The 15,752-nt window shown below is 36.7% G+C and overlaps 1 protein-coding gene across 2 annotated transcripts in view; it reads right to left on the bottom strand.

Annotated features, from left to right (window-relative positions):
• The window catches only part of LOC129779639 (ichor), a 60,027-nt gene extending 46,000 nt beyond the window's left edge, over positions 1 to 14,027 (bottom strand). Inside the window, exons 1-2 of one of the 2 annotated variants that reach the window (XM_055787226.1) lie at positions 12,261 to 14,027; positions 11,769 to 12,029 (exon numbers count right to left, since the gene is read on the bottom strand). The gene's annotated coding sequence lies outside the window, so the exon portion shown is untranslated. Of the gene's footprint in view, positions 1 to 11,768 lie in introns of both variants that reach the window. The other variant, XM_055787225.1, reaches the window with a different exon arrangement.
• Between the last annotated feature and the right edge of the window lie 1,725 nt (positions 14,028 to 15,752).

Here is a 15,752-nt window from a genome sequence, read left to right as displayed (position 1 = left end):
GAGGCGAAGAATAAAGGAAATACAGGTAAACCTGTTTTTGTGCAATCGTTTTTCATGCAATTCCTCATTTGTGCGACTCTTTCTGTGCGGTTTTATTTTTAAATCGGAACTTGAGCAACACAAATCAATCGCACTTATTAGAAAATGCACAAAAAGGATCGCACAAAATTGTATTGAACTAGCGATTGTTCACAAAGTTTAAATTTCCCGTACTCGCGTGCAAAATCGTAACTGGGGTGTTATTGGTATTTATTTAAAGGAAAAAAAATATAATAGAGTGAAAACACTCCATAAAATATTTTTCCTTCAACCTCATTCAGTTTTAATGTCATTTAAATCAGCCGCAAGTATGCGCGAGTATAGGAGGATAATGAAAGATGTTGCACACTGTATTGCGGTTATGTTCTCAACTTCAAAGCTGTGAATTTATCATACATGGTCTATCAAGATAAAACGTTCACGCAACAAATTTTAATAACTTTTACAAAAGTGAAGCGATTTTTATTAAACAAAAACCAAAATAAAGCTTATTGTAGGACATTTTCAATGCGACCACCCCTTTTTGCGATAACGCGTTTTAAATGGCGAACAAAATTTTTCATGCACAACTTTAACATTACGACTTCGATGCTGTTGAAAATGCGAGTTATTTCTTCTTCAAGTTCCTTCAAACTTTGTGGCTTATTAACATAGCAACGGTCCTTCACGTACCCCCGGAGGGAATAATCGACGAAGTGTTGAAATTCTTACCATTAGAGGACAAAGTTTCTTTAACACTCCTATACTCGCGCATTGGTCTGTCAGACCAAGAAATCAGTAATTCGTTCATTTCTCAGAAAATATCAACACTACGATTTTGCGATTCTCTCTTGCTTCGTTATTCGTCGTTCGTCATCGTTTAGCGTATCGCATGTTTGGTACAAAGGGGACGTGTGCCACTTTTTTCACACTTTCGGTCTGACACACCGACGCGAGTATAGGAGTAACTTTTTTGGACAAGTGCCATTTTTCATATTCTAGAATATTGTTGAATGAAATGTGAGGGACTTAGAATGCAAGGGGTGTAAGTGACTTGATCGATTTCTCTTCATCAACTATGTCTTTAGTTAATAACTCAATTGCAAAAACGTTCTAATTTGAGTTTGCTAGAGAATCCGATAGATGAGGTTCTGACCTATCTTCCGCATTGTCAAATACAGCTTGTAATGTATTTGCAACTAAGTTATGACCAAAAGAGAGAGTCGATGTAGAGAAATCGATCAAATCACTTACACCCCTTTCATTCTAAGCCCCTCATGTATAAATTGAGGGGGTAAAATGAAAGGGGTGTAAGTGATTTGATCGATTTCTCTACATCGACTCTCTCTTTTGGTCATAACTTAGCTGCAAGCTCATTCCCAGCTGTATTTGACAATGTGGAAGATAGGTCAGAACCTCATCTATCAGATTCTATAGCAAACTCAAATTGGAACGTTTTTGCAGTTGAGTTATTAATCAAAGAAAAAGTTGACGAACAGAAATCGATCAAGTCACTCACACCCCTTGCATTCTGAGCCCCTCAATTAATGTTAGTGGCGTGGAATATTTTTTGAATATAATGCATAAGATCATTACCGGACTATTCTTATTTGATTTCAGTCCCTTTTGTAACTGGATTGAACGAATCCATATATTAATTATTCGTCGTTAGATTCATACGTTCAAAAGCAAAATATAAATGTTTGACTTTCGTATAGTTATTCGCTAAATATAATGGTCATACAAATACACACTTGTGAAAAAATTTCACTTGTGGGAGAATTGTAAACAGTGAACTATAAACTAATCGGTAGCTTATGGTAACTTTTAACAGTTACAGTTTCGGGGATATTTTTTTATAATGGGATTATCGACAAGAATACAAGAAAAAGAAAATGAAGTTCCTAGAAATCTTTTAATATCATTTTTATTTTTATGGGGCATAACATCTAAAAAGGCATTAATTCTTAGTTTACTAAGAAAACAGAAACAAAGAATATTAGAAATATGCAAACTTTATATTCCAGAACCTTTACCATCTGGTAATTATCTAGAAGGTCGTCATATAATCTTCTCTTCGATAAAAGACCAGAAAAACATGCAATAACTGCATGGAATGTAAAAAATATCTTTGTTTCGAGTATGCATTTATGCTATGTTCTGATTCTCACACCAATGAAACCACAATCGATTAATACGTTTTTATGTTATTTTATAGCTCTTTATACTTCCATGAACTATATTCAGTTGCTTACTTTTAATTAATAACAGTAAAAAATTCGAATTTCGTTATTTGTGTTGGAGTATCAAAAATTACTCTATTTTGATGAGGCTGAATTAGATGACTTTTAAAACATAATAAAGACGAAGAAAACATATTTTTTGGAGTTTGTTCATTCAATCATACCCTCTTCTTCAAATAAATGCCAATAAAGCCTGAAAAATACACAATGGCAACATTACAGAGAAGTTCAATTTTCGGTCTGTGACACCGTGCGCGAGTATGCGTGTTATGATTTTGCACGCGAGTACAGGAGGGTTAAGGCTTCGATTGCTCGAGTAATACGATTTCACTAAAAATACACGTTCTTGTAAATTGTACATCCTGACACTAAAAACCATCTGATCAGACTGAACGAGTAGCCAAATATTATCGTCCCGAAGTGTTACCATCGATGGAGCGAAAAAAAAATTATAGGGAGCTATACGATTTTTTTTTGCGTAAGCGTTTAATCTGAAAGAACCTGAAGAAAGCTTATTGACTTCCAACATGTTTGAGGATTACCATACTTTGATCAGACAATTGGATTTCGCGTTAATATTTTTTAAATAAAAGGTCAATGATTTTAAACATGCCTTTATAAAACGAATCAGATTAAAGTTGGATACATGATGATAAGAATTGCAACATTGGGTTGCCTCCTTATGTACAAAGTTTTCAAAAAAATGATGCCCTCTTCGGTCTCATTCAGTTAATTCGGCTTGAAATTACTGAACAGTCCAATGTTGGTTGCAAACAGCAAAGCATGTGCGGAGAAAAGTCAAGATCTCGGCTGTGAATAATTTTCTAGCACTGATGGTTATTTTGACGGACATAGTAAATTCTGATTCCTAGCTAAAAAAATCAGATTGCGCTAGTAGAATCAAAAGGTTTTTCTATCTGAATAATTTTAGTTCGCAAACCGAACCACGCAGCGAATTGGTAGTCTTGGTCGTATTGTAGCTGAGAGAAATATTAACGAAAAAACAATTGCATTCCAAATACTAAATAGCAGTTTCTTCTCTAGCCTAAGCAAGATACTAGTTGTACTAGTGTGTCTTAAATCAGCACACTATTGTAAGTATTCGAACACAACATAAAACAGCTTGTCTTGAAGTTTAGAAGAATATGCTTCAAAAATGATAAATCCATCGAGAAAATAATCATGTAAGCTTAGAAAATTGGAATCATTATTGAAAATGTATCAAAAGTTGATTTTAAGCAGTCAAGAGTTTATAATCCTTTGTTAAATTTATGGCAACCTATAGAATCCAAAGATTTGTCTTAGTATTTGACATACTCGTGTATCGTGTGATCAGTAAGCTGCCAGAGGAATGCAAATCAGATAATTTATTTCTTAGAATTAATTTATATATTTTTTGCTGCAGCTGGATCTCTTATCAGCGAGTTGTATCTAGCGTCCGGAAGATTTCCGATATAAGAGGAAATATTCCATCAAAACTTATATTCGAGTTCGATTAGCCACCCCCACAAGATTCTGGAACCGAAAATTCAGGATACTGAAAACAACACTCAAGCACGGGTTGTTATCCGGCAAACATTGTGCATGAATACCGGTGTGACATCGTCTGGCACCAAGCGCCGGCGAAGCGATACCGTAGACGTGGTCTGTGTAATTTGACCCATTCTTATCTGCCCGGGGCACAAATTTCGCTCTTGTTTCTCGCTGGCAGATCCGGTGTCTGTAGGAGGCTAGCGCTCCTTACCTCCTTCCCACCAGGAGAACAGAAATGATCCGTTTCCCTGGGGGAGCCCTGTGAAACAAGAAACCAGTCCGACGATTGCGGAAAAGCCGGTTTTTCTTTTCATTCGCGACTTAATTGTGATCACCAGTCGCAATGCAATGGGGGTCACCACACTCCATACGATGAGTGTGCGTTCGACGACGATATGTCCGGGGCTGAGTTGAGCCGATGCGTCAGACGTATCTCCGTGTTGGCCAGGAGCGGGTCATGCTCGATTCCGCCCAGTGATATGGATACAATGAAAAAATATTATTGTTAATTACCAGGATTCTACAGCTGATAATTGAGAGTCATTTTATCAAACTCTAAAACTGTTTTAACCAGTTCAGATAATTAACGCATTTATCACAAATGATGAGGCTAGCTTCGAGCTATACCAGGTGACTAATAACTAGGTGAATGACCACCAGAAATCGGAAATAATAAGGTAATTTAATTTCTGCTAGTTAACAAATGATACGTTCGTTACACATGCTACACGGCCGCCATCGAGTATACATGCCGCTCATATCATCGGGATTTATTCAACCCAAATTGTGAGAGGTGAGAATAGGTCTGCTCTTAGCCATGACGAGTTTAGCCGGAATGACACGACTAATTTGCGTTGATTATCAGCGAGTCAACAACGTGTGAACAGCATCAATGGGGTCAGCCAAAATTTATCATGTTCGCAGGCGAACGACTTTAATGTGCAGACTTTCTAAAATGTATAAGTTTATGATAATTATATTTAATGTTATTGAAATATTTTTTGAAAATATTTTCTAATAATAATAATAATAATTACCGAATGGTTTAAAACAGATTGTTATGAGTTTTGGAAAAAAATATAGGAAGCCTTGTGGTACGTTGAGTAGACTTTGCCATCGTATATAATCATTGCCTCCACTAACTTCTCAGTGTTTTCGGTGATTTTTGATGAATAATTGTAAAGGGTGTAAAAATTTTCTGATCCCTTTTAGTAGAAACATAGGACGAAATATCCCATACATCGTTACGGAGATTCGTGAGTGGCGTTTCAGGGAAGCATGGTAGAAGGTACTGTTTACTGTGAATCCAAATAATCCTATACTGCCTATGTGTAATAGCAGGAATTTAACATTGTTAGTAAATGTGAACAGAATTTAGCTTGGAGTATACCCTACCTAAATACCCTACATGATACTAGATTCCGTGCTTGAAAACTCAAAAGAATGTACATCATTTGGGAGTAGTTGACGAGTTCAAAGAAGCAGTGGATTCCTCCTCGGAATTACTCTGCACAAATAATACCCACCTCCACAACTATTGGTAACGACGAGCGATTGCGGCATTCGTAAACAAATACGGATTATAACGCTACTTTCATCAACGTGATTTGTTTGATATGGTGAATTATCCACTACACCACATCAATCATTTCGTATTATTCACTATCCATAGTCAATGGCACCAATCTATATGGGATTATCATCGATACTTCGGTTTTTCGTTAAATGCACCGTACAGTCCGGCTGCAGAAAAGAAATGGAATTGGGAGAGAAGAGCATAATACATAGGCTTGTGAGCGCGATCATTCTCATGTCGCATTACAATAATAATAAAACGGATTTCCGAGCGGGCGCCAGTTTATATCTATACCTTGATGAATAAAAAAGGTCGATTGTATCCGCATAGACAAGACCGCATAGTTGACGTAAGAATACGTTACAGTGTTTGTTGCATGTTGATGATGAATATCATTGAAAAAGACACACCGCGGTCGCACTTGACCACTTTCAGCAACGATTTTGTCGCTGCTTACTTTAACCTACCCGTGGTGAGCTTTTATATATTTGTAAGCTCGGATACCAGAGCCCATGTAGCATGCTTGTGCATGGTGACGTCAGTTTAACGATTGGTGCAAAAATTGCGTAAAACCATCAAGAAGTACATGAGCAATAAGCGCTCAAAATTGGACGTTTTTCATGAACTATCGAAATTTTGTTTTCCAATTTGTATCCCCAATATGTTCCCGAAAAACGTAATCCTCGTCAAAAAAATGACAAAAAAAAATGCATTCTTTTGACAATACAGGAAACTATATTGGAAAATCCGGATTCATATTAACACACCTTGTAGATTTCACTCAACAACAACAGTTCTTGGAGGCAAGAATCCACAGAATAAAAATTATAACCGATCAAAATAAATGCTAGTTTTCACTTATTTACGGCGTAATACAATAACATCAAGTCGAATGTCAAAACAATAGCAATAGTTTTAACTCCACATTCGATATAATCTAAAATGGGAAGCAAACGCTTTTAATTATTTTGAACTCTAAATATTTTTATAGGGACCATAAGAAACAGTATGGAAACATACATCTGTTTATATGTGTAATCAATTTCAAGTTCTGGTCTGTAAGTGAACAAACAAATACTTTTATGGTCGTTCTATTTCCAAGACATTTATTCAATCAATATTGATGAGACTGGATTATGATAACCACTCGGGTTAATGTTGAATATCTAATGAACCAAATTCCAATCTGCGAAATGCTACTGAACCGCCAAAAAGTTGGCTCGTTTATGAAGCGGATGGTGACTGGTGATGAAAAGTGGATGACTTACGACAACTATTCTGACGTTCTACGCATAGTTGTCCCATGTCACTTTTTGACAATTTTCACTTTTATTCATAAAACAATATTTATGCATAATCTTCCGTAAAAACACAAAAAAAGTTATCGTTTGTTCCAAGCTATTTTTTGTAGATCCATAAAAAATCATCAGTTCAAGTACAAGAATCATTTCTGGTTTGGAAGAACGAACCAATTCTCAAACAAATAAAAATATTATTGTCACAGATTAAAATTTAAGTTTTCTGAAAATCGAAAAATCACCCAGGAAGAAGGAAAGGAGCAAAAGAAATCGGGGTTTAAAAAAATATGATGCCAAATATCTTAGAATTGCATGAAACGTCTAGAATTACTGTTATCTCGAAAAAAAATTTCGATCCAAAATTGACTTTTCGGCACTTGGTAGTTTTTCTGGTTGAAAAGTCGATTTTTGACAAAAAAAATTTCGAGACAACAGTAAATCTCGTTTCATGCGATTTTAAGACATTTGGCATCATTTTTTTTTTGAAAATCCTGATTTTCTTTACTCCTTTCTTCTTCCGGGCAAATTTTTAGATTTTCAGAAAACCTAAATCTTGACATCTGCGACAATACTAAATGAAGTCTGAATGAGCTAATATTTTGCATAGAGTATTTTATTGTGCAAATCAACGTTTCGCAGGATGTCTCGTGTGAAAAATCGATATGCCGATTTTCATTGGCACCGTAAACCATACGTTTTGCTTCGTATTCCGGGAAAGAAGATTTTTGGAAAAAACAGTTTTTTTCGAGATGACAGTAGATCCTGACGTTTCAAGCAATTTGAAGACATGATGGCATTAAAAATTTTTGATTTTCGGTTTTCAAAAACTCAAACTTCGACGGCTGTGCGACACTAGTAAATGAAGTCCGATTGAGCTAATATTTTGCATAGGATAATTTTTCGTGGGAATCGACATTTTTAATTAAGTTCCCTTTGAAAAATCGAGATGGCCATTTTCATTGGCACTCTACCTTAAGGTCTGTATATAATTTCGCCGAAAATTGTTTTTGTGAAAATCGACTGCTATAGGGACAAGAATTTCTATAAAATGCAAATAATGGGATTTATAAAAAATCCACCTGAAAAAGGCCGGGATGACTGCCCTAGAATATTCCTGATGTAGAGAGAATTCTGCGGAGAAGCACTCGTCTATTTTAATGTACCTTTAAAATGGCAGCAAGTTATCGAACAAAACGTTGCACATTTGACTCAAATTGGATCTAGAAGTTAGATTTTTACTTAAAAATAATGTACAGATAAACCTGTTTTTGGTTCTAAATCTTATCGTAATGTTCCAGGAACTTAAACTACTTTGAAAAACGTCAATTAACATTTTGGCGGCAGCATTCTAGACAGAATGATTTGCACTTGTCGTCGGCGTATATTAATTAATACTACCGGCTTCCACCCACACTTATTACAAGTTTTATGAAAAATATTAATTGAAGTCGTCATAGTTATATTCCAATAAGTAAGAATCCATAATAACATCAATTATAACATTATTTTTTTTCATTATTCAAGAAGATGAGCAAAAAAGTGACAAAAATAAATTTACAATAGTTTTTAGCTCAAAAACTATAACACCTAAATCATTTTGATGAAAGAATGAAATGCAAAAAATTGTTCAAAAGCTCATCAATTTTTTTACACTGAACAAACAAAACATATTTTAAGAACAAGAAATTATTTTTCCCAACGTTTTTTGTAATTTTTGTAAAAGTTTTTTTTCAAACTGTTTTTCAAACAAATTTTTAACTTGAAAACCACAAGACTTTAAGGGGGTAGTACACTATAAACATCGTAAAAAGTATTTGTTTTTCGCGATTTTTTTTAACGAGAAAATAAATTACTATGATTAATCTGATATCACAGACTCAGACGGTGGCCAAGCCCTCATTAACGGCCAGGAAGGTTCTGCTGTGTGTTTGGTGGGATTGTCAAGGAATAATCTATTATGAGCTGCTTTCCTATGGCCAAACGCTCAATTCGGACCTGTACTGCCAACAACTGGACCGCTTGAAGGTAGCACTCATGAAGAAGAGGCCATCTTTGATAAACAGAGGCCGCATTGCCTTCCATCAGGACAACGCCAGGCCACACACTTCTTTGGTGACGCGCCAGAAACTCCGGGAGCTCGGATGGGAGGTTCTTTTGCATCCGCCGTATAGTCCAGACCTTGCACCAAGTGACTACCACCTGTTTTTGTCCATGGCGAACGAGCTAGGTAGTCAGAAGTTAGCCACAAAAGAGGCCTGTGAAAATTGGCTATCCGAGTTTTTTGCCAATAAGGAAACGAGCTTCTATAACAGGGGTATTATGAAGTTGGCATCTCGTTGGGAACAAGTCATCGAACAAAACGGCGCATATTTGACTTAAAACAGATGATTGTAACTAATTTTATGAACAAATGAAAATTCAAAAAAAAAAATACCGCAGGACTTTTTTGACAGCCTAATATTACTTAACAAACAAAAAATATATTGGTGTCAATTGGACTGTTCCCTGAATAGCCGCAACTGGTTTGTTGAACCCTTGTAGCCAAAGCCTTGTAAACTGGTGGGAGTTTTACAATGTTTTCTAGTGGATCGATTTCAACCAACGAATTTTTTACGTAATCTTGGATACCGTTCCGAATCATATTTTGGACGCTTAAGGCATATGATGCAGAAAACAGATCTAAACTTTATGCACAGGTATTATTTGGTAGATATTTTTAATTAATTAGTTCAATATGCTTTTAAGCTTTTTACTTTGGTACCTATTTGATTGAAAACAAAAGAAAATCATCGAATAAAAAGCTTTTCAATTGAAGCGAATAAGAATCAAATTTCGGACACTAAATCAAATTTCGGACAGATTGAATTCAAATTTCAGACACTTTATTTTGTAATTTTTTGGACGAAAATTACATTACACTTGATTATATTTTATAGTCAACTGCGAAACACTTACCAAACAATCACAGTAAACTGATATCGATGATGAAAACTGATGAAACACGGGAGAAATTTGAATATTTATGAAAGGATAAATTCTACGTGCTCACGCTAAACAAACGTTAAACTGTGATATTAACTTTATAGTTATATCATCAGTGTATGAAGCATTTCAAGATATTAGAACAAAATGTCCGAAATATGATGTTGTCCGAAATATGATTCAGAACGGTATATTCCCTTCATCGTACGTAGGATTTTTTCGAAATATTGCATTTTGGCGACATTTTTTGTCAAAAAAATTACGTTTTTGCCTCAAAAATCGAGACAAAAACATTCACGAAAATTTTAACTATCAAACTATCAAAAAATCCTACGTACGATGACAGGAAATTTAGTGGAAAATCTGTGAAAAACTATTTCATCAAAATCGGATTGACCATTTCGGAGGTAGAGCTCCCACCAGTTTGCAAAACTTGGTTTCGAGAAAAAACGCGTTTTAAATTTTGGAAAGACTTAGTCCATTAGGCAAAGACTTAGGTCCATTATTTGGCTTGTAACTTCAGAACGGAGCGTCGGGAAAACCTGGGACAAAAACTACAGTAAAGTAAACATCTCAGAGAACATTTTAAGCTAGAAATATATATATATATATATATATATATATATATATATATATTTATTTTTTTCAAATTTTCATAGTGTACTACCCCCTTAAATTGTGACCAGAGAATATGATGCAGGAAATAAAATTAAACAATAAATTGAAAGAATCATTTACTGAAAAAATAATATTTTGGAAATTTAGTTTTATTTTTCTCAAAAACGTTATTTATTTAAATTCGAAAAAATATGAATAGCTCACACAATAACCAATAAGTCATCCACACATGTCAAGAACATGGCAATTGCGAGAATTTACACACTAAAATGTTACGAGTAGAAAATCAGTATTACTTTCTCGAAAAAAAAACATGAAAAAGTTGTTGGTAGAAAAACTCTTTCCTTGTAGAATCCTATCCTCCCACCCTCCGATACATGACTTGGATGGATTTGTTGGTTATTGCATGGGCTATTTATACTTTTTTTTTTCCAAAATATAGAAATATGTTTTTGAAAAAAATAAATTTTTATTTTATTCGGTGTTATTGTGTTTTAAAATTTGTTTGATATTTTTTAATCAGAATACAAATAATTCAGTATATTTAATTCTTTGACCAAAATTGTGTAAATAGTGTGTAAATTAGATTATGTGTCTTATAGATTATTAGTAGAAATTTTTATAGCAATTAAAAAAAATAAGTTCTTTTCAAAAAATTGGTCTAGATTTTTTTTTTCTAAGTACGCAAAGTTGCTTATATGGCCATTGCTTTTACACCCACAAAGTTTCCGATGGGCCTCTCAAATGTAGGTAATAAATTGCATGTTTGGAATTGAGAAATTTTTCACAAAATAAAGTTTGTGTGTTTGCTGCTTGTCAGATCGACACCAATATGTCAATAGCGCCTCGTAAAAGATTATATTTCCAAAACAAAATACTGTTGAAACGCTACAACACCATCTAAGTACCAATACAGGAAACTTACATTTAGTGCAACCCATTTGTACCTACGTTAGTGTTTCATTGAACTTCACGCAATTTCTTTATGCAAATAATTTTTTTCCAGATTTATTTCATTTTTTTCTGCGTTTCTTGTGCATATTTTCTGTATCACAGTCAGAATATATACTGGATAAAATAAAAATAATGATGAGAAGTAAGTGCGTTAATCGAATAATATATAAAATTGTTTCACAGTGCTAATGATGAAACAAAATACCTCACTACGATCGCAGCACAAAAACGCAGTTTGAACCAATTTCCCACAGTTGACTCATGCAGCGTTCGAACGACAGCAAGTCATTAGAATGTAACCCCGACTTTGCAGAACTAGACCCAGTCCGTCATCGCCCGCCACTGGGAAGCCGTCACCGTTTGCTATAGAACCTAATTTGGCAGCGCACTGTTGAATTCTTAAGAATCAATACATTGTCTTGCATAACATTATCGGTTCATGTTAGCACCTGAACCAGGAGGAGCGTGACGCCCACCACAGCCCACCACCCGCAGTTCGCCGACCTTTCTGGCTGGCTTGAAGCCGAAAGCAGCAACAACACTCACCTTAAAGGCAGACATACACACAGACAGTGGTTACAGGTCCGTCTCAACAGGTGCTGCAGACTACCTCAGCGGACAGGTCATTAGCGGTGCAGGTCGAAATATTCATTTCCTTCCCTCGGCGCTTCCACTGTTACACGCGCACTGTTCAACTGCCGGTGCGTACACTTTGCGCAACCTTCGATCCGGGCGTGTGTCTGATGAGTTATTGTAAATTTAATTTTAAACGTTTTTCGCTGGCTGTATCCGGTGGTCACTTTATTGCTTCGAAGAGCGATTGTTGGGAACAGAGAAAAGGATTTGAATCCCCGAAAAATATAGAAATAGTTGCAGCGGGTTCGTGTTAATCTGGGGTTACGGGGAAGTAGCAAGATGAGGAAAGCGTTAGTATAATTTTGATTCTCGCATGTTAGTGCAAAACACTGGAGCGGGTTAGCGATTGATTTAGTATGGGTTAGAAAGTTAATCACGCGAAAAGGATCATTTCATACTCACAGAGGTGTGTGTGTGTGTTTTAGAGAGGATTGATAGGTTTCCTGTACAAGCCTAGAGATTCGGTCCAACAGAGACAGATAGGCGGTGAAAATTTGGGAAACCAAGAAAATATATTTTTCGGGGATGTCCAAGTGAAGCTGCCTTGCTTTGGGAGCCTCCTGTTTCGTCAGCTGCTTATGTACAAAATGTTGTTCAGTTTATTTCGTTTAATGTATAGAAGTTTAGAACACTTATGCGTATCCAGCAATGAACCAGTTCTGGGTCACGATTCAACACTTTTCACTTTCGCTTGCTATGAACTGCAAGGTAACATAAATTCACACGCTTATCTAGATGATCTAGATCACTGTTGTCACACGATATTCGGGGTTTGCATTAAGGCTATCTATTTGTTGTGGGCTGTTTTGCTCTTATTAGGTTCACCCCGATACATTTTTAATTTTTCTCATTCACTTCTTCCGCTTTCCCTGCTTTTCTCATCGCATCGCGCATGCTGAGCTTTGTGTCACAGACGCCACGAGCGGAACAATACGGGTGTGGCCGAGGGGAAGCTGGCAGGTGTGGTTCTTAATCAGATCACTGGTCGTGTACGCTTGTTTCACTGCTCGCGCTATCGGCTTTTCCTCTTTGTTATCTATTTTCCCCACCGCTACGCGCAAATCTAATTAACACGTATCCACAGAAGCACTGCTGCTTGTGTCGGGCAGCTTTGACACAATTAAATGCAAATCGCAACAATAGCGTGTAGTCTCAGTATTTTTAATATCCGGGTCATCTGCATTCATAAATGTATTACCACCAGTGTTGCTACTGCTGCTGTTTTTGTTTTGTTTTGTTTATAACTCCACTCGTTTGCTATTGGGTATCTCACTATGTCACTACTGTCGCTTGATGTAGGAGTCGCATATTCAAAATATTTCACACGCAATACGTAAACACTTCGAACCAGACCATACAATCCTCGTACTACAGTCCTATGGAAGCTTTCCTCCACTTCTCTCAATTTCTCTCACGAATAGACGCTCTCATGAATGAAAATCACGATCAAGGCGAACGTTGCCACTAATCCGCTTGTGTTGATGACGTCGATGTTCACTGAGAAACTTCAGCAATTCGATAGGCGTAATGTAGGTCAGCCCACAAGAGCGAGATAGTTTTCAAGTTTTCTTTTGCTGCGATTTGACACCTTCGCAGTGATTTAATCAATCGTTGAAAACACTTCTAACAACCCAATGTTCTTTATTTCAATCGTATTCAATTGGAAGTGGAAAGGCCACTTCCATCAACACCTGTTGCACATTTTTATTAGCGACATTTTGCCTAATCATCCACTTGCTTCTACCACACCAATCATCAGCATTCTTCAGTATCCTTCTCTTCGGATGAGGTTATTCACCCTGAGCGCTGTATCCCTACGGCTCAAATCAATCCACTGAATCGTTCAACGATAGCACAAATATCTTCCCAACTCAATCCCCTCACGTGTACGGGTTTCAAAGTAGGTCAATGGGGAAATGGGTTATTCCGAGCGCATTCGTTGCTCGCGCCGCTCCTTCATTTCATGCACTGATCAACAACACGATCACTCGCAATGATGAACTGTATTGACCGCGGGGGAATCCTTGACTCCTTCCACGCACAGGATCATACACCAAAACGCACACGCAACGCGGAAGCAGACAAGCAGACCACGCGGACTCTCTTCAGGGACGTTAGGGCGCAAACGCATATAGCAACGATCGAAAACAAACTGGCTGACGGACCACCAAAACTATGATCATCAACCTCGTTCCTCCTTTCTGCTGCTGCTGCTGCTTCTGTCGCTGGCCGTTGTTGCTTCTCTTGCATACGGCAGTAACTCCAGCGAGCAACCATGCCAGCGGGGTCTCTGCACTGCTTCGAAGAAGGCCCGTTGGTGTTATGTTTACTCTTTCTCCCTCTCTGTCTGGCTAGTTCATGCTCATGACTCGCTGTCAGTGGCGCAGCCCAGAAGACATACACCGAAGGAAAATGGGCTCGAATGCCGATGCTGCTGCAGAGCCCAGTTAAGGAAGAGAGCAACATGGCGCGGAAGAGCGAGAGTGCCTATTATGAGAGTGAGAGCGCACGGATCTATGCTAGCGGTAGTCGAAAGCAGAGTGAGAGAAAGAAATTTCTTTCTTCCGACGCGATGGAAGAGTGAAACGAGATACAGAAACCAGATTCGAACAGCATGCGCAAACTGATCCGAACGAGACTGGGAATGTGCGTGACTTGCTCTGATAATCAAAAAGAGAAGAACAACCTCGAATGGAAAATGAGCATTAACCGTTTGAGTGCGGAGCAAATTTTGTTAGCATATGCCAAAAAGGCGGATGAGTTTGGGTATATTTAAAAAAATAATAAATAGCTTAGATAACTGATTAGGTCACAAAAGTTGTATTAATAGGAAAAAAAACAAATGAAAAGTGAGGTTTATAAAATTTACTAACATAAACTCTCTTATCTATACATAAATTATTTTTTTTTAAATAATGACAAATAATACGAGGGTCGTTCAAAAAATAAGTTTCAGTGCCTCAGGAATCGCGGAAAAATAAAGTTGGGACAAAAAACAAGGTGATTTTCGAAATTTACGTTTTATTTTCTATTTTTCTACATAACCGCCGTAACGTTCGAGGCATTTTTCATAGCGTGGCACGAGTTTTTCTATTCCAAGCGCAAAGTGTTATCGAATCGTTGACCGCCGAACGCCGAACGCCGAACGCCGACTAGGTAGAAGGAAGGAAGGAAGGTATTGAATTAGAGAGACTTTAAACTCTGAGAGTTCATTCGTCTCTTAGGTAGAAAAATCTATATATGTATATATATATATATATATATATATATATATATATATATATATATATATATATATATATATATATATAAATGGATTTCTGTCTGTCTGTCTGTCTGTCTGATTCTTATGGATTGGTACGTAGAGGTTTTCGGGACCGGGGAAGGTTTTCATGATAGTTTGAGGTCCCTCCACTCTCTCTAAGGGGGGGCTGCCATACAAATGAAACACAAATTTCTGCATTTCTCGAAAATTAATCAAGCAAATTAAACCATGGCATGTAACGTAACGGAGAAACATGTTATTTGCAAGTGGATGAAAAATCTTGAACGAGAATTGTGTCTGAAATGATACTGTATTGTCGAGTTTTGGTAGAAGTACTAGGAATTTTATAGTAAAAGGTTATTTTAAAGTGTAGATTAGAAGATCAATCAATGAATAATTCTGCGATTGGACCCATAAACAGCGCTTAGTAAGAAAACGTGGATGTAATAACGAAAAATAAATTTTAGGCGGGACGAAGTTTGCCGGGTCAGCTAGTAGAAAATAAAACATAGATTACGAAAATCACCTTGTTTTTTGTCCTAACTTTATTTTTCCGCGATTTCTGAAACTGAAACTTATTTTTTTAACAACCCTCGTGTTTAAACAATTTCATTCAAAATTATGGATTG

Source organism: Toxorhynchites rutilus, chromosome 3 (genome assembly GCF_029784135.1).
Source record: "Toxorhynchites rutilus septentrionalis strain SRP chromosome 3, ASM2978413v1, whole genome shotgun sequence".
NCBI lineage: Eukaryota > Metazoa > Arthropoda > Insecta > Diptera > Culicidae > Toxorhynchites > Toxorhynchites rutilus.
The sequence above is the reverse complement of the archived record's forward strand: the minus strand, read 5'-3'. Positions and strand labels throughout refer to the sequence as shown.